The 20,052-nt window shown below is 41.8% G+C and overlaps 1 long non-coding RNA gene across 2 annotated transcripts in view; it reads left to right on the forward strand.

Moving 5' to 3' along the window:
* The first annotated feature begins 300 nt into the window (after positions 1–300).
* Positions 301–20,052, forward strand: part of LOC121280739 — a 158,485-nt gene continuing 138,733 nt past the window's right edge. The window contains exon 1 of one of the 2 annotated variants that reach the window (XR_005943696.1): positions 301–517. This is a non-coding gene — a long non-coding RNA (uncharacterized LOC121280739). The remainder of the gene's footprint in view (positions 518–20,052) is intronic. The other variant, XR_005943697.1, reaches the window with a different exon arrangement.

Raw genomic sequence — 20,052 nt, forward strand, 5'->3', positions numbered from 1 at the left:
ATGCTGGCGGAGGCAGCAGTGTTGACATCCCGTGAAAGAAGAAAAAAGATGTTGGCTTGCCACATGCAGTGCAATCAAAGGATGAGGGTTGCTTGAACACTGTGATCCCTGCGCCAGTTTTTGTAGGGGGGCTATCCAGTTGAGATCCTCTGTAGCCCATGTCACATTTTAATTTTTTTTGCAAGATATTAATTGCTCCATAAATGAAGTGATATTTATTGATACAAAACACACAGAAGCATGGCTTTGTATAATGAGGTGGTGTGCAGCTCTGAGAGCTTTTTTTATACAATAGGGTAAAAGTGAAAGTTGCAAACAGGCTGAGGAGTGGAAGTGAAAGTAAAATTTATACGTTAGGTCTGTACAAGGTACAAAGTACAAGGCAGCTTTCCTGTTTTGTCAGTTACAAATTTAACATAAAGGTCCGTGCAAACGCTTTGGGATTTATGAAACAGCGCATTTGGAATTATATAGGTGTGCATCTTGATGTGGATAAAGGGACACTTTGCTTTGTGGGGTGAGTTTTGAACTCTTAACGTTTTACATAACGTTAAACGACATCGTTTCCCAGTGTTTGGTGCAATGAAAGTAATGTGACCAGATTTTTTGCTCACTTTGATGTATTCCTAGGTTTTGTGTTTATGATTCTGCACCTGATGTGCAAGTTCGGATAGTAACAGATGTGCGCTTTGTTTGGTTGTGAACAAAACGGAAAACTGTTTACTCTCGATGGATCAGGATCCATTATTGATTCGCCTTGAGTTATAAGATGTGTACGTTACTGATGATGGGCGTAAAAGTGGAATTAATTCGTGTAGATGGTAGGAGGGAAGCAATAGGAGTAATTTAAACATTTTTAAATTGTGGGAAACCAGCTCGAAGTGTACAATTTAAATGGATTTGTATTATTTTCACATGTTTTATTTCCTTTCGGTTTCACTTTCTGTGCTCGATGCTTCTGTTATGCTGAGCTGATACCTTCGATTAAGGATAATTTCAAATTCTACATGCGACATTAGAATGTTCAAATGTGTGTAGTGAAGTGGGATTTTAATTCCTGTCGATGAAATTAAGTGAAAAAAATAAATTCCCCCTCTGAACTGTTGTCTTCTCCACCCCTTACTCCTCCAGAATGTGCATGCTGCAGGTTCGTGTTTACGTCTGCTTCGGATTTTCCTCTCTTGTTTCTTCAACGGAACACGTCTGAGATTTAGAAATAAACCGTGATGACTGTAAACTCAAATCTAAACTTTAGTGCTTCAACTTGCAACATATTGAGAGTCCAATCCACGCCAACATTTAAATTTTGTTCTGTAATTCCCCCTAATTACCTGTGCCACTGAAGGTGGGCGGAGGTAATGTCATCACGCCGTTAGCCTGTTCGCCTGTAAACAATATATCTCAACAACTAATGGACGGATTTCAACAAAACTTGGTACACAGATAAAGTGTGGCCCAAGGAAGAACCAATCGTTTTTGGAAAAAATATGGATCCTAATTCGGATCCTGGATTTCTTAAAGGAGTTTGTTAACATTGGGGGACAGGGAGAATTGACTTTTTTGAATGTTATGGGTTGTCTTATTTAGAATGTTGTTGATTGTTTTAGATTGTTTTAGAATGTTGTGGATTGCCTCGGCTACTTTGGTGGAATTTTTCGTAGTCGTCAAAATGTGAGCAGAGTCTTCAGAGTGGATTGTTGGATCCATTTTGGATTGGCCTGAAGCCTACTCAGAAAGATGGAAGCTCTTAATAAATCTTTTTCAGCTTTGTAGGGGAGGTGTTGTGGTGCAATGGTAGCTTCCCTACCTCTAGGCGGGAAGCTCTGGGCTCAAGTCCCACTTCAGGATTTGATGGCCACAGAAGATGCATTCATGATGTGGCCAAACAGCTTGACTATCAGTCTGTAAAACCTTCCAATATGCCTGGTGGCAAGAGTGGGAGAGTTTCCTGTTCAGCCATACTGCAGAAGGTAATAATGAACCAGTGTGGTACTTTGCCAAGCATAATCATGACCAATCCAGTAGAAGTCCATGGCTGGCATAGGGCATGGTACTTGAAGGAGAGGGAGGAACATCAACTAGGCAGTTAATAGCCTCAAGGTAGAGTTGTGTAATTGTGATAATGTTGAGTTAACACAGTGTAGTGGAGGTATACACTCTATTGAGTACCTTCTTCACTTGTTTTTAATGTATGTGATAAAATTGATTTCTTTATTTGTCTCTGTGTTTTTGTAAGTTAGCACCTGTGGAGAGTGACAGTCGGTTAACTGGAGAATGTAACATTCAAGGCACAGAATGCACTAATGATTCCTACATTCAGTTCTGTCCAGGAGCAAGGGAGGAAGCCAGTTGCGATACTTTAATCCATCATGCAGATCATTTCAAGGATCAGTGAATAGCACTTAGTGAACTGTTGATCAAAAGCAGGCAAAGAGCCTCCATGCAGCTAAACTGCTGCTGTTAGCTGTGTTGCTGAAGAGATGGGGAAAGGTCACTGGCTCCATGCAGTTGGGACACAAGGAAGTCCATCAGGTACTGAGAAAGCAGCTGAAGATCACTGTCTCTGTGCTGTTGAACAGTTTGGGTTCAGAGAAGTCCTGGGGCACATATAAGCTCAGTGGAGCCGAAAGGAAGCTGTCTGCCAGAGAGTTCACAGTTGGACAAAGTAAAGCCTGTAAGCAGCACTGGTCTGTTAGTGAATCTGGCTGCTGGGGCAAAGGGCTGCACGTTTGCAGTGGGGTTCTGCTTGAAGCAGCTGGAGAGCTGGAATTGTGCTGGTGATTAGACGATGGAGTCCAGTCTCAATACACCTCAGCCTCAGGAGAAGGGATTGAGCAACTGGGAGGTGAGCAGCCATTAAGGCAGTCTGAGTTGAAGTGGTTTGAAGGAACTCAGAGGTTAGATCTTTGAAAGAGAAGAGATGAAATCCCTCGGGAGAGATACAGAGTTTTGAAGAATTTTTGTGGCTCTCTGATGTCTGAGTGGGTGCTGAGAATATGTGGGATCTCTCTTGATTGGGTCTGCCATTTAATATGCAGTTTGTGGTGTGTTCCACCACAATTTACCTGTCAATTCATGTTTACCTTATGTTATAAGATAGATATTGTTCACTGTTTGCTTTGTTGACCCATATATAGTAAAATTTCTTTTGTTTGTTTAAAACCATTCTGTCAGCAAGTAACTGGGATTTCAAATTCCGTCTTACTTTAGACAAAATGCTACCGATCCCTAACTGCATCTTAACCAAATTTGGAGATCTGGTATGGGATCGAAACATGTATTCCATTTTTTTAGTCTCCTTTAGGTTTTCCAGCACTACACACTCCTCAGTTGAGATAGTATTCACTCCAGCATGTCAATATAAATGCTAGTTTTAGTGAAGTTGCTAGGGAATGCCCAAGAGCAGCAGGAGTAGTTAATCCAAGTTTTTCTTTCTCTTCAGTGTCTCTGCTCAACACTTTTCCAGTGGAAAATCTTGATATTGTGAGCTTACCAAATGGAAAACTGTGGGTTAGAGGTTGCAGTCTACCACTTATCATCATAGAATCATAAAAATTTACAGCACAGAAGATGGTCATTTGGCCCATCGAAACTCTGTCAACTTTTTATGAGAGCTTGCTTTTTCCCCACAACTCTGCAAATGTTTTCTGTTTCAAGAATATATCCAATTCAGCCATGATCTAATTGAATGTGTCGAAGGGTCAATGAGCTGAATGGCCTACTTTGTTCCTATGTTCCAAATTCCCTTTTGAAATTTCTATTGACTCTGCGTCCTCTACACTTTCACTACTTCATAGAACATCACTATGCACCACCATGCTGATTTCTAAACATTTGTGAAAAATGCTTACAATGCTTTCTTGGCATACCTTGCAGGTACTTTGTCAAGTTTACTAATAACATGATATCACACCACCCATCCACTCAGGCATGGCAACTCTTTTAAGTAATAATCAGCAAAAGCTTATCACACAACAAGCACAGAATCTTCTAGAGTGTGAATTAATGTCAGCAGACCCCAGGATGGTATAATTTTTCAGAGTTATTCCCTGGCTGCTTTAGGTACTTCCTTCAATAGTGACCATATTCCATTATCAGTATTTGTCACGAAAGTATAATAATTTTCATATATTATAGTGAATTATTGTAAAGGTAGGTTAATAGTAGGGTTTGGATAAGTATAGTTGCATGCATGTGTGTGGGTTTTAATTGAATTGCAGACAGCTGGTCTGGATGTTTTGATGTATCAGAAGAGAAGCTAGATTTGAAATGCTAAATACATAAATATGACTGAAGTTTTAGAATGTGAAGTGTGAAGACTATTTGAATTTTTAGATAAACCAGAGTCATGAGTTTTAGAGAGATAGTAAGGTGTCACACCTAGCCAACAGAGGCTAAGCCAAACAGTGTGTTTATTTTCCCCAAAGATTACTGATAATATGAGTACAATGAAAGATTTATATTATGGAAAAAGTAAAGTTGCAAAGGCATATTGGAACAATGGGATTTATGTTGAAAAGGGAGAAACGTATAATGGAGATGAGGTAAGAGAAAGGAATTCTAGTATCCAACAAGTGTGAAAAGCCTCCAGGCTCTTTGTACCAAGCTGCTGCCTTTAGGAACTGAAGCTAAGAGAATTTATTTTAAATATCACTGTCTAGGGTATTGTATGCTTTGCCAGGGTCTGTTGGAATCTATGGGCAGAATATTGCCGTCGGCTTGCGGGTGTGGGCCCGACACACTGACGCATAAAATGATGTGAGATGACATCAGGCATGTGTCCCAATGTCATCGCATGTCATTTCGATATTTAGTTTGGCGGGCACATGCCTGCCAAACTGTCAACGGCCTGTTAAGGCCATCAAAAAAGTAATTTACTTTATTAACAATGCTGCCCATCCAACATTAAGGTTGGCGGGCAGGCGAAGAGCCCAAGCTGCCTTCGCGTTTTCCAGGAAACCTCATTCATGGGCGGGATGAGGTTTCCTGAAGGTTTTATAAAATTAATAAATAAATTTTGTAAACTTCACAAACATGTCCCAGCTCATGTGACACTGCCACATGAGGGGGCATATTTAAATAATTTTTTACTTTATTTTTTAAAAAGTTTTGTTAGTTACTTAACCTCCCTGAGGCAGGTCCGTGCCAAAGGGTCATTGCTGTGTCATTTTGCGCACATGCACGAAAAAGCGCAAGCCCCAACTCTCCCTCCTCCCCCCGCCCGCACAGGTAGCGCTGAGTGCTACCGGCCGTGCGTTAGGCTGGGCGGGCCTTATTTGGCTCGCCCACGTAAAATAGTGGCGTGCAGCCGATCACGGGTGGCAATCAGCTGCACACCTGCTTCCGAACAGCTCGCCCACCGTAGGAAAAATTCACCCCATGTTGTTTACTGTTGCCTTAACGGAGGTGGAAGTAGAGTTAGATTAATTGGGGGGAGTTAGGAGTTATCATAGTAGTAATTTGTAGACCGATGTATGTACTTAAAATCATTTCCTTATTAATAAATGTTTAATTTAGTTTTGTAAAAAACCTCTAAGGCTTGGTGGACATATTACCACTGAACTCAAGGCACACATCTTGAATTAAAAATACAAATTGCAAAATCAGTTGTGGCTGCTGTTTCAAGTTTCCCTGTGGGATTTGGGCAGCTCAGCATTTACCATCCACTGTGCCATAACCAAATTGGGGGCTCTTCACAGGATATATTTAAAATTCCTTGATTGGTTTGGAGTTGGTGAATCTCAAGGTTATGAGTACAAGAGGCACTTTGAATTCAGGAGTTGGTGTGAGGTATTTTTAAAATGGTGAGACTGCAAAAATGGCTGTATCCATGGCTAAAACTTTTTTAGAAGTAGAAGATATAACTCTAGATTACAAAAAGTATCTAAGGGTAAGTTAGCAGAGTTGGTGGATAAGTTGCAGTTGAGGATTACCTGTAGGGACAAAGAAAGCAAACATATTTGAAGTGATAGCATGGCATTTAAAGTTGGAAGTGATACCTAACACTAGTGAGTCACAGGCAGAGCTAGTGAGACTTCTGTTAGAAATGAAGAGGCTTGAATTTGAACAAGCAAAGTAACTGAGAAAACTTGAATTGGAGGCAAACAAAAAGGTAAAATAATTAGAAATGAAAAAAAAACTGTAACTAGAGGCAGCAGGAAAAGAAAGGGAAATGGAAATTATTTCAAAAAGAAATGGAAATGCGAAAACTTGATCTCCAGAGGGGAAGGTTAGCAATAAAGAAAGAGTGAAGGGAAGAGACAGAGAGTATCAGTTTAAAAAGCTGGATTTTAAAAAGGAGACATCAGATGCTGAGGAAAGTTTTGATGATGAGAAAACCTTTAACTTAAATCCCAGTGGGGAGATGTTTAAATTTGTATAAGCTCTTCAGAAGATTGAAGAAAGAGATGTTGAGGCATTTTTTTATTTCATTTGAGAAGATAGCTAAACAGATGAAAAGGCCACATTGTTGTTACAATCCAGCTTGGTGGTTAGAGCACATGAGGTTTATACGTCACTGTCAGAAAGAAATGTTAGTGAACTATGATGTAAAAAAGGCTATTTTGAATTGGTTTCTGAGGCATACAGGCGGAAATTTAGGAATATGAGAAAACAGCCTGGGCAAACTTATATTGAGTTTGAGAGAGTAAAACAAATTAATTTTGGCTGGTGGATATGGGCATTAAAAATAGTGAGGACATATGCAGCTCTTAAGAGAAGTAATTCTTTTGGAAGAATTTAAAGATTCAATTACTTTGGTAGTGAGAACTCATGTGGAGGAACAGAGAGTTAAAATGGTAAGACAAGAGCAGAGGTAGCTGATGATTATGAGTTAGTTCATAGAGCTAAACCTTTTTTTCCTCCCCCTTTTAAATCAGAGAAAAATAGAAATTGGGAAGGTGAAAGGAACATAGGTAGTCAGGGAAGAGAAAGAGTAGGTGGAAATTCGCAGGAAGTTTTTTCTCAGAATAAAAAGGAATGTGCTGGGAGTAGAAGTGACACTCAAAAACTGAGGTGTTTTCATCGTTTTAGAGTTGGACACACAAAGTTAGTGTGTTGGAATTATTTTGGGTGGAGAAAAGTTCTGGAAATAAAAGTACTATGGGTTCTGAGGTTCAGGCACAGGAAAAACCAATTGTTTGTGCACAGGTAAAACAGGAAGAAGCAGTGATAGGTAAAGATGTGGGAATGTGTTCACATTTTATCAAAGGGAGTTCTGAGGAGCAGGTTGCAGAAATGTTTAAAGATTTTGTGTGTGAAAGGCAAGTCTTTCCATGTGTGCATGGTGGAGTAGGTAAAGATGTTAAAATTTTAAGAGACACGGGGCTAGTCAATCCTTAATGTTATGGGATAGTGATATTTGTTGTTCAGAGGGGGTATTGCAGGAACAGGTGATAATAAGTGGGGTTCATGGAGATGCTATTCCATTGTGGAAGATAAATTTAAAGAGTTAAGTGGAAAACAGGTGAGGTGGTTGTCGGCGTAGTGGAAAAGTTGCCCATTATAGGGATTCAGTTTATGTTAAGTAATGATATAGCTGGATCACAGATGTGGGTGATGCCTATGGAAAGATTGCAGTTGAGCGGCCTGTAGAGGTGTCTTCAACAGAAGTGTTGCAGAGAGATCATCCTGGATTGTTTCCAGATTGTGTGATAACAAGATCACAGGCTCATGGGTTGAAACAAGAAGAACAGGAAGTTAAAAGTCAGGGAGAAGGTGTGGAAGGCAATTAGCTGGCATTGTGTTTTATAAGATTGTTCAGGAAGAATGAATGGACAATGTAGCTGAGGTGTTTAACTCAAGGCAGTTGATGAAGATACAGAAAAAGAATACGCAAATAAGACAGTTATATCAAGCTGCTTACTCAGAAACAGATGTAGAATGTATTCCAGAATGTTATTACCATAAGGGTAATGTTTTAATGAGAAAATGGTGGCCTTATGTTTCAGCAAATGAAAGCTGGGAGGAAGTTTACCAAATTATTATACCATTTGGATATAGAAATGAGATTCTGAGGATATCTCATTAAATTCCAAAGGGAATTAGGAATTTAGGAATTAAAAAGACACAGGAGAAAATACAAAAACATTTTTATTGGCTTGGATTGCATAGAGATGTAGTCAAATTGTGTAGAACATGTTATACACGTCAGGTGGTAAGGAAACCACAAGCACCTTTAAGCCGGCACCTTTAGTTGCAATTCTAGCATTTTAAGAACCTTTTACTAGCATCGTGATTGATTGTATAGGACCCCTCCCTAAGACTAAAAGTAGAAATCAGTACTTACTGACGATAATGGATGTATCCACAATATTTCCTTAAGTGATACCTTTGAGAAATATTACAACAAAGAGAATTGTGGAAGAGTTGATTACATTTTTCACAAGATATGGTTTACCAAAAGAAATACAATCAGATCAGGGTTCAAATTTCATGTCACAGCTGTTTAAGGAGGTAATAGATGGTTTGGAGATAAAACAATTTAAGTCAACAGCTTACCGTCTTCAGTCGCAAGGGGCTTTGGATAGATGGCATCAAACTTTAGAGAAGCTATAGTCAGGATTGGGAAGGGAAATTCCATTCCTGTTATTTGCTATTAGGGATGCTCCTAATGCATCGACTGGTTTTAGTTCTTTTGGACTAGTTTATGGTCATGAGTTAAGAGGGCCACTGAAATTTATTCATGAAGAGTTAGTGGGTCAAAATTCAGAAACTACTCTCCTGGATTATGTATCAAACTTCAGAGAAAGATTGAACAGCGCATGTGAGTTTGCTAAGGACCATTTGAAGATATCACAGCAAGTGATGAAGGCGAAGGCAGATAAGAGAGCGACAGCTCATAATTTTGTTGCTGGGAAAAAACTGTTAGTTTTATTACCAGTGTGGGGTGAACCATTAAAGGCAAGGTTTAGTGGGCCTTGCAGGATTGAAAAGGAACTGAATAAAGTAAATGATTTAATAAATACTCCAGATAGAAGAAAGAAGCAGAGGGTGTGTCATGTAAATATTCTTTAAAAGTACTTTGACAGGGAAGATGACTAAAAGGAGATATTAGCGGTGGTAGATAAAGAGAAAAAGGTAGAAACGAAGGATTCTGAAATTGATTTTCCTCTAATCAAATAATGAGGGGGTGCTTTAAAAATTTAAATGGAATATTGAGTTACCTTCCAGACAAGTGTCAAAGTGATTTGGAGAAGCTATTGCAGTCACACACAGCTATTTGTGGCAATAAGCTGGGGAGGACAAATTTATCTATACATGCTATATGTGTACAAGTTTCATCTTCGATAAGGCAACATCCTTATAGATTAAATCCGGCAAAGTTATCACAAGTACAGAAAGAAATTGAATTCATGCTTCAAAATGATATGATTGAGTCTAGCTGCAGTAACTAACATTCGCCTATTGTGCTGGTTCCAAAACCAGGTGGAACACATATACTGTGTGTGGGCTACTGAAAGGTGAATGCAGTGACAAAAGTGGATTCAGTTCCTATACCATGGTAGAAAGCTTGCATTGAGAAAGTGGGACAATCAAAATTTATCACAAAGATTCACTTCCTAAGGGGATATTGGCAAGTACCATTATCAGAGAGAGCAAAGGAGATATCGACAGATGGACTATTTCAGTTTAAAGTCATGCCATTTGGTATGAAAAAATGCACGTGCAATGTTTCAAAGACTGAGAAGCAAATTAATTTCAGGACTAAGCAATTGTGCTGTTTACATTGATGACTTGATAGTTTTCAGTCAAAGGTGGGAGGAGCATTTGCAGCACAGTAAGAATTGCTTTGTCGATTACAGGAAGCTAATTTGGTGATGAACTTGGCGAAAGATGAACTTGCAAAAGCGCAAGTTACGTATCTAAATCATACCATTGGGCATGGTAAGGTGGCCTTGAGAGATGTGAAAGTCAAGGCTATCATGGATTGCCTCGACCCTACAATAAAATGAGAAGTTTTGAGATTTCTGGGCATGAGTGGGTTTTACCGGAAATTTGTACCAAATTTTAGCAGTGTGGTTGCTCAAATTGACTGAACTATAAAGAACAAGACGTTTCAGTGGACACAGGAGTGTCAGAAGGTATTTGACAGATTGTTCCCAGTTTTTTTCTCCAGTTTAAAATACATTACGCTAAGGAAAGATAAGGGTTCTAGTTTTTATTTAAAGTAAATAAATAATTTATTTTTTTTATTGTAATGAACTTAAAGTAAGAGTTTTTTTCAACTAGAGGTATGGCATGGCAGCTCAGTACTATGTTATGTACCTCCTGCAACATGTGGGAAATCCTAGACGCCCCTTGCACTGTGACCGACCATGTGCGCAGGAAGTGCCACCAACTGTAGCAGCTTGAGCTCCGAGGTTTGGAGGTTGAGCAGTAGCTGGAAGCACTGAGGGGCTTCCGTGAGGCTGAGAGTTTTGTGGATAGCATGTTTTTAGACGTGGTCATCCCACAGCTTATGGAAGTATAGACAGAGAGGGAATGGGTGACCATCAGTCAGAAGAAAGGTGTCAGACAGGTAGTCAGAAAATCCCCAGGGTGCATCTCACTCGAGAACTGTTTTTCTGTGTTGGAAAACAATGAGAATGACAGTTCCTCTGGAGAGTGCAGCCACGCTCATGGTACTATGAGTAGCTCAGCTGCACGGGGTTGGCGGGGGGGTGCGGCGAGGAAAAAGAGGGGAAGAGCAATAGTGGTAGGAGACTTGATAGTTAGGGGAACAGAGGCGTTTCTGCAGCTGTAGACGTGACTCCAGAATGGTATGTTGCCTCCCTGGTGCCAGGGTCAAGGATGTCACTGATTGGCTGTAGGGCATTCTAAAGGGGGAGGGCAAACAGACAGTGATCGTGGTACATATTGGCACCAACGATTTAGGTAGAAAGAGGGATAAAGTCCTGCAAGCAAAATTTAGGGAGCAAGGAAACAGATTAAAAAAGCAGGACCTCAAAGGTAGTAGTCTCTGTGAGTATAGAAATAGGCGGTTAGTCCAAATGAATGTGTGACTAGAGAGATGGTGCAGGAGGGAGGGCTTTAGATTTCTGGGACATTGGGACCGTTTCTGGGGGCCGTGGGACCTGTACAAGGTTGCACCTGAACCGGAATGGGACCAACATTCCTGTGGGGAGGTTTTCTGGTGCTGTTGGGGAGGGTTTAAATTAACTTGGCACGGGGATAGGATCCTGAGAGGAGGTTCAGCAGGGGGAGATGCACAGCCAAAATTAGAAGAGAGAACAAGTGAGTCTGGAAGGCTAGAAATTATAGGCTAGTTAAGGCACAAGGGAATTTGGCAAGGTTGGAACATATTTATTTTAATTCAAGGAGTCTGATAAATAAGGCAGATGAGTTGAGGGCACAAATTAACACATGGAAGTATGATGCCATTGCTGTCACAGAGACACGGATGAGAGAGGGGCAGGATTGGCAGCTCAATATTCCAGGATATAGGGTCTTCTGGCAAGACAGGGAAGGAGGTAAAAGAGGAGGGGGCATCGCAATATTGACCAGGGAATCAATTACAGCAATAAGGAGAGATGACATCTTAGGAGGCTCCTCAAATGAAGCCATGTGGGTAGGACTGAAAAACAAAAAAAGGAGCAATCACATTGCTGGGAGTGTACTACAGGACCCCAAACAGTCAGAGAGAAATAGAAGAGCAGATATGTAGGCAAATTTCAGAGAAGTGTGAAAATAATAGGATAGTAATAGTGGGGGATTTCATCTTCCCCAACATTAACTGGGTTAGTCATTGTGTGAAAAGTTTAGAGGGAGCAGAATTCCTCAAATGTATCCAGGAGAGCTTTTTCAGCCAGTACGTAGAAGGTCCTACAAGGGAGGGTGCGGTCCTGGACTTAATTTTAAGGAATGAAGCCGGGCAAGTGGTAGAGGTATCAGTGGGGGAGCATTTTGCAGAGAGTGATCATAACTCCATTAGATTCAAGGTTGTTAAGGAAAAGGACAAGGATGGGCCAGAAATCAGAGTTCTGAATTGGGGGAAGGCCGATTTTAAGATCATCAGATATGATTGGCTAGAGTGGGCTGGGAGCAGCTACCTTTAGGTAAATCTGGGTCAGGGCAGTGGGACTCACTCAAGAAGGAAATAGGGAGAGTACAAAGCCAACATATTCCAGTAAAGACAAATCCAGGGAACCCTGGATGTCGAGGGATATACAGGATTGGATGAAGAGAGAAAGGGAGGCTTATGGCAGATACCAAGTGTTCAAAACAGCAGAAGCCCTAGAGGAGTGTAGAATGTGTAGGGGGGACCTTAAAAAGGGAATTAGGAGAGCAAAAAGGGGGCATGAGAAAACACCAGCAAGTAAAATAAAGGAGAATCCAAAGTTATTTCACAAATACATTAACAGTAAAAGGATAACCTAGGGAAAGAGTAGGGCCCATTAAGGACCATAGTGGTAATTTGTGTGTGGAGCCAGAAGACATAGGTAGGGTTCTAAATGAACACTTTGTGTCGGTATTCACAAGTGAGAGGGATAACGTGGGTATGGAAATCAGGCAGAAGGACTGTGATATAATTAAAGAAATTAGCATAGAAACGGAGGAGGTTCTCAGTGGTCTGGCAGGATTAAAAGTAGATAAATCTCCAGGCCCAGATGAAATGTATCCCAGGCTGTTGAGTGAGGCAAGGGAGGAGATAGCAGGGGTACTGGCAATAATTTTCAATACCTCTCTGGACACAGGAGAGATGCCAGAGGATAGGAGGACAGCCAATGTGGTACCGTCATTCAAGAAGGGAGGAAGGGATAAACCAGGGAACTACAGGCCAGTCAGTCTAATCTCAGTGGTGGGGAAACTATCAGAAGCAATTGTGAGGGACAGAATTAACCTACACTTGGAGAGGCAGGGATTAGTCAAGGACAGTCTGCATGGTTTTGTTAAGGGGAGGTCATGTCTGACTAATTTGATTGAATTTTTCGAAGAGGTGACCAGGTGTGTAGATGAGGGCAATGCATTTGATGTAGTCCACTTGGACTTCAGCAAGACTTTTGATAAGGTCCTGCATGGGAGACTGATAGCCCATGGGATCCAAGGCAATTTGGCAAATTGGATCCAGAATTGGCTGAGTGGCAGGAAGCAGAGGCTGATAGTCGAGGGGTGTTTTTGTGACTGGACTGGTGATACCAAGGATTTGTATATATATTGTTCTGTTAATGCATGCATCTGGTATATTATGGAAAAAGTAAAGTTGCAAAGAAATATTGGAACAATGGGATTTACGTTAAAAAGGGAGAGACATGTATAAAGGAGATGAGGTTATGGGCTGAATTTTCACACCGCTGGGGGGTTGTGCAGGGGCAGGTGGGAGCGAGCGCAAACCTGATCAGCACCCCCAATCGGGTGCATGCTGCTGTTTTACGTGGTGGGCCAATTAAGGCCTGCCCAGCATGACGTTCGCCCGGAAGGGCTGAGCATTCCCTGCGTGGGTGGGGGGGAGAATTCCCTGAGTCCAGGCATGCGCATGAAAGAGCACAGAAATCTCTCTGAGGATTTGTTTAAAGTTCAAACATTTAAATAAAGAATTGAAAATATTTTAAGACTTGTCCCCTCATGTGACAGTGTCACATGAGCTGGGACATGTCAAGGAACATTAATTAAAATTTTATTTAATTTATAAACACTTCATGAAACCTCAACCCGCCTGTGGATGAGGTTCCATGGAAAATGTGTGAAGGCCGCCTAGGCTCTTTGCCTGCCCGCCAACCTTAAGGTTGGACGGGCAGCTCAGTTAATTGATTTAATTAGTTTTAAATGGGCCTTTATAGGCCTTTGACAGCTGTGCGCCCGCCAAACTGAAAATCTAAATGACGCGTAGTGACATCAGGACACCCGCCCGATATCACCGCGTGTCATTTTAAGTGACGGCGAATGGGCCCCGCCCCTGCTCGCCGATCAGAAAATTCTCCCCTATGTGTAAGAAGAAGGCATTCTAATATCTAACAAGTGTGAAAAGCCTTCAGCCTCTTTGTATCAAGCTGCTGCCTATAGGAACTGAAGCTAAGAGAATTCATTTTAAATATCACTGTCCAGGGTATTGTGTGTTTTGCCTGGGTCTGTTGAAACCTATGTTGTTTTACTGTTGCCTTAACGGAGGTGTAACTGGGTGTTAGATTAATTAGGGGAGCTAGGAGTTATCATACTTGTGATTTGTAGACCGGTGTATGTGCTTAAAATCATTTCTTTCATTAATAAATGTTTAATTTAGTTTTATAAAAAAACCTCTAAGACTTGGTGGACTTATGGAATTCAAGGCATCGAAATAAAAATACAAATTGCAAAAACAGTTGTGGCAGCTGTTTCAAGATTCCATCTGGGATTTGAGCAGCTCAGCATTTACCATCTGCTGAGCCATAACAGTATTGCAGCATATCAAAAGCATTCCATGCATATGATATATATCCAAATTACAATCTGCTGATAACTTGGGGCATTTCCAGGCTAACCTGGACAAACCTTACAGATGCTCCTCAACAGACCCAGTGGCCCAAAATGGAGCTGAAATTTGCAAGACAAACAACAATTTATCTGAGAAGGATGGATTGGCATTGTTGGATCCACATGTTGCTGCAATTTAAAACTTCAGGCCCTGTTTATTTGACCGATTCTAAACTTCTGTTTTCTCATAGGGCAGCAAAGTGTGTGCTTTCTCTGTTCTCTGGTCGCTCCTGTTACCTTCTAAAGATGGATAATCATCCCTGTTGTTCAATTTCCCCTGTAGGCCAGATTTGGGATAAGGTCAACATTAGGTGAAAATGGCAGGCGGAAGTGTTGCCTCACCACAGTTCTGAAACACTACTGCAGGATCTCTCTGCCACTGTTTCCTTTAAAATTTACAGTGCTAACCCTTTGATTAGTGTGTTGTCAAATGTTTTATCATTTGCATGTCCCCAGCCATTTCCTGCCTGAAACCAGCAGGAAGTGGCAGCTGGCTGGCACGCAGAAACGCTGCTGCCTAGGGTCAAATAAACCGTTCTTGGCACTCAGGAATGGCTTGCCCAGAACTACAGAGGCCTCGATTTTCCTTGTGGGGCCTGGAGGAGCATTTCTGCTTCTCCTGGCCCCGGATGGAAAGTAAAAATGTGCAAAGAGACTTAACTGTTTAAGCCACTTCTTTGATGCCTCTTTCTGTTGGGTGGATCTGGCAGCAAAGGCCCAATCACTTAACTGCAGTTAAGATAATAGATGAAATTACCCAGAGCCCATTGTGCATATTTAAATAAAGACCCAGCTGGTTTTCAGTGTGTGTCACTGGAGGAAAAACAGGTTCAAAGGCTAAGAAAAGCAGGTTAAAAACCTGCAGAATCATTGTTGGATGTCATCAGGTGAGCTAATTGCCCATTTGGTTTTCACTGAGCAGGCAGGGTTACATTTGTCCCTAGAGTGTGATATACAGGTGATAACATCACTCACATAATTCACAAAATGAACTATTAACCAAATGTGCTGTAAACGGAAAATAGGTCCAAACATCTTCAGCTACTTTATCAATGACTTTCCTTCCATTGTGAGCTCAGCTCCATTCATAACTCCTCAGATAATGAAACAGTCTGTGCCCACATACAGCAAAACCTGGGCAACGTTCAGGCTTGGGTTGATAAGTGGCAAGAAACATTTGCACACCCGGATGCTAGATAGTGACCATTTCTAACAAGAAGGAGTTTAACCATCTCAACATCACCTCACCATAATTGATTCCCCTAGCATCAGCATTCTGGGGGTTCACCATTGACCAGTCACATTTTGATTTAAAGTTTGTAAGGTTCCTTTAAATTTTGTTCTTGGTTTTATAGCTGACCTGAATTAGGGGCTGTGCCTGATTTATCCCAATTTTGTTGATTTGGTTTAATTGGTTTCACGTGAAAGATTATTGACCAGAAGTTTAACTGGAGCAGTCACATAAATGTTGTGGCTACAAAAGCAAGTGAGAGGCTGGGTATTCTGTCGTGAGTAATTCACCTCCAAATTTCCCAAAGCATGTCCACCATCTACAAGACATAAATCAGGGGTGTGATGGAATACTCTCCACTTGCCTAGATGGATGAAACTCTAATAATACACAAGAAGCTTGACACCATCCAGCACAAAGCAGCCCACTTGATTGACAACCCATCCACCACCTTAAACATTCACTCCCTCTACCGACAGCACACCATGGCTGCAGTGTGTACCAGATACAAAATGAACTGCAGCAGCTCGCCAAAACTCCTTCAACAGCACCTTCCAAACCTGTGACCACTACCACCTACAGGACAAGGGCATCAGGAGCATGTGAATACCACTACCTACAGTTTCCCTCCAAGCTACACACCATCCTGCTTTGCAAATATATCACCATTCCTTCATTGTCACTGGATCAAAATTCTGGAACTCTCTACCTAACAGCAGTGTGGAAGCATCTTCACCACCTGAACTGGGCAGTGCTTTAAGAAGATGGTTCACTATCACCTTCTCTGGGGCAATTAAGGATGGGCAAACGATTGCACCCCCTAAAGAATGAATAACATTTGTAGAATATGTAGAATGGGAACTCTCTGCATTTACTACTCCTACAATAGATTTGATTTTTGTGTGACTCCCAGAATTGATTGTGACATGTGATGTATCAGGGCTTTCTTATGTGGATGACTTGTATTTCACTGAGGACCTGAAGCTTATGGAGCAAACGTAATCCCCTGTTAATTCTGGAAATCTTGTAGGCTCTGCCAAAGAGGTTTTGTCAGATTGAGTAGCAAAAATGTTTGGTGATGAGTTATTCTGGATGACCCACTGTGCACTGGATTGGAAGGGAAGAATGTTTTGCTGGAGAGAAATACCTTTTTGGGAAATGCAAGAGAGATTGTAATGGTCCAGCATTTAAAACCTAAAGAGCTTCAGTTCTAAGTGGCTTCCTAACCCCTGAATAACTAGAACATCTACTTCCATTTATAAAGTGCCTTTAATACAGCAAAGAATCTGAAGGCACTTTACAGGAGTGTATTAGTCAAATAAATGACATTCAGCCATAGAAGCAGACATTATGACAAGTGACCAAAAACTTGTTCAAAGGTTTTAAGCAGCATCTTAAAAGAACAAAGAGATTTGGAAAGGCGAAGAGATTTATGGAAGGAATTCCAGAGCTGAAAGCCTAGACAGTTAATGACAATTGACATAACTTGTCGAATTGTTAAATAAACCTATCCAATCAGATGCCCAATACTGAAGAGAAGAAAAAGTGAGAAAAATTTAATATGCCAGAGTCAATTTAATATACCTCATCAAAATCCATCATAATACTTAACACCTCTATCAGCAACATGATTAACTGTTTATGTTTTAATAAAACAAACCTGAGATTCTCTAATGTCTCCTCATGATTAAAACTTCTCATTCCTGATTGTCATCCTATGACCCTCATATACACCCTCAATAGTAACAAAAGCAAAATACTGCAGATGCTGGAGGTCTGAAATAAAAATAGAAAGAGCTGGAAAAATACAGCAGGTTTGGTAGAATTGGTGGAGAAAGAAACAGAGACACTGGACAGAATTTTGCATCCTGTGGGTGGGCACGCGCCCGAGCTGATCGGGCATAAATTCCCGCAAAATGACGTTGGGCGAGCGTCCCGACGTCATTGTGCAATTGCAGAATATTTCGCGTGGCGGGCGCATGCAAAAGTCGAAAGCCCGCCCGCCAACAATTAATCGGGCAATTAAGACCATTAATGGCACAATTGTCTCCAATTTCCCTTGGCCCATCCAATCTTACAGTTGGCGGATGGGTGCAACAGCCAGGCAGCCTTTACATTTTTCATCAAACCTCATTCAAGGGCGGGAATGAAATAAAAATAAATATCTGTGGACAGCATTTTTATGAGGTGTATTTTCAGGAGCTTGATTGTGATGCATGGACCTTTTTTTTGCAGCTTTTTAAAACCTTTATTTCATCATTTGAAGGTCTGCAGCTCCCTGATGCAGCTGTGTGCCTTCAGGGAGCTCCCTCACAATGCTCACCCCTGCCTGCAGTCACATCATTGCCTGCCCTCTTCCCAGCCCCACCCCGGCAGTGTGAAATCGCGGTCAAGGGCCGATCACAGTCGGCGGTCCATTTCCCAGCCGCACCCGGGTCCGCTGACCATGCAGCCCCGCCAAAGATAAAATTCAGGCCACTGTGACTCTTCTTTGGAACAGTTCTGAGGAAGAGTCATATTGGACATGAAACGTTGACTCTGTTTCTCTCTCCACAGACGCTGCCAGATCTGCTGAGTTTTTCCAGCACTTTTTCTTTTTCATTATACTCTCAATTGTCTTGACATCCTTCCTAAATTGGAATGGGTGAAATATTTTCTGGCCTAACAGTGATTTGCATAGATTTAGCATTATTGTGCTTTTGTACTTGAAGTTTCTATCTTCTACATGCTTCTCTTCTGTGTGAATTACACAAGCATGTGCTTATGGATCCCAATTTATTTTTGCACACAATTGCGAAATAAACCAAACTGCAGGCACACAAGGCCTGATTCTCAATTGGACATAAAATGAGAAGATGAAATTTCCCTATCCTGTGCATGCTACTCCATACTAGGAACTCCCAGTCAGCCATGCAATGAACTTTATTTTACTATTCATAGCGCCCATCAAGAGTTGGTATTGGCTTTAACATCATTTAAATACTGCAGTTTGCACAAGCTATAACCTTGCAGGTTAATATACCTCCCGATTTATTTTCAGCTTTGAAAGCTCTGCTTTTGTCTTAATAAACTGAATATTTACTTATCAATCTACATTAATAAAGGAAATTCAGCAGCTGTAAATTTGTGCTTTTCCCACAATGAAAATGTTGAAATGATCTATCTCTGATCTCCATAAATAAAAAACGGATGCCTGTCCAACTGTAGTTTGGTTTAAGTGTATAACTGCTGTTTAAAACAGTGGCCGGAATTTTCCAGCCCCATTGGCGTCAGGTGTCATGATGGGCAGGTGGGGTAGACAATATGCCGAGAAGGCCAAAAATCGTTTCACACCATCGTGAAACCCGTTTGCAATCGTCCGCTCCATCCCGTCAATGGCGGGTCGTGTTTCCCATCGCCGCATGTCGGGAACCTAATTTCGATACTTTAGCATTTCATTATAAGCCCTGCTCACTGGAATCATCCCCCACCCCCAACACTGGATCATCTGAGCACCGATCACGCCGCCATGTTTCACAACTGTGCATAAGCAACATGCACCAGCAAGTTGCACTTTGCTCAGGACTTCAAAGGTTTGTTTGCCTACCTTGCTTTGGGCAGCACTCGCAGTTATCTGTGCCAGGCTTCGCAGGCAGCACTTGTAGGGGAGGCTCACAGACATATCTCTACCTACCAGACCAGCCGTAAGGCAGGGCTGGCTTTTCAACGGCTGCAGCGTTAGAGCTTGCTTGGGGAAGGGGGGAGGGGAAGTGGCCTCGGGCAAGGGAAGAGGCTGCAGGATGAGGGCTGTACTGGGTGTATGTGGGGCACATGTTGATCTGTGCAAGTGACCTCAAGATGGTGAGGGCCAAGGAGGCAGTCTCCAGAGAGGATGAGGCCAGATAGACCTGTGAGGGTGTGTGTGAGATAGTGAGTGGTGATGTCCCTTGAGCTGGCATTGAGTGAGATGCCAGTGAATGTGTGATGGCTTTGTGAGTGTGTGAGCTTAGAGTGATATGATGATTGCTTTACTCATGCAGCACGGAGGAGATGATTTATCCATTTTCTGCTCTGGTTGGCCCACCTCTTGTATGCAGCATTGGCATTGACCACCTCTGCCACTGCATCCCAAGCCAGAGTAGTGAGACTGATGGGCCTCCTGCAGCCAGAGCGGGGGTAGAGGACATCACAGTGGGCCTCCATAGCATCCCAGGGATGTTTCACTGATCGGGGGCCTGCACTCTTCTTGGCTTTTGGGGCCATGTCTTCACAGGCACAGCCCTGGGCTGCAGAAATTGAGAAGTGTGTGCACGGCTACAGTTGAAATATGGCGTCCTGCATGAGGAAGCAACGATGTAATAGCATGGCAGGCAAATCAGAGGCCACCTGTTAGC

Source organism: Carcharodon carcharias, chromosome 8 (genome assembly GCF_017639515.1).
Source record: "Carcharodon carcharias isolate sCarCar2 chromosome 8, sCarCar2.pri, whole genome shotgun sequence".
NCBI lineage: Eukaryota > Metazoa > Chordata > Chondrichthyes > Lamniformes > Lamnidae > Carcharodon > Carcharodon carcharias.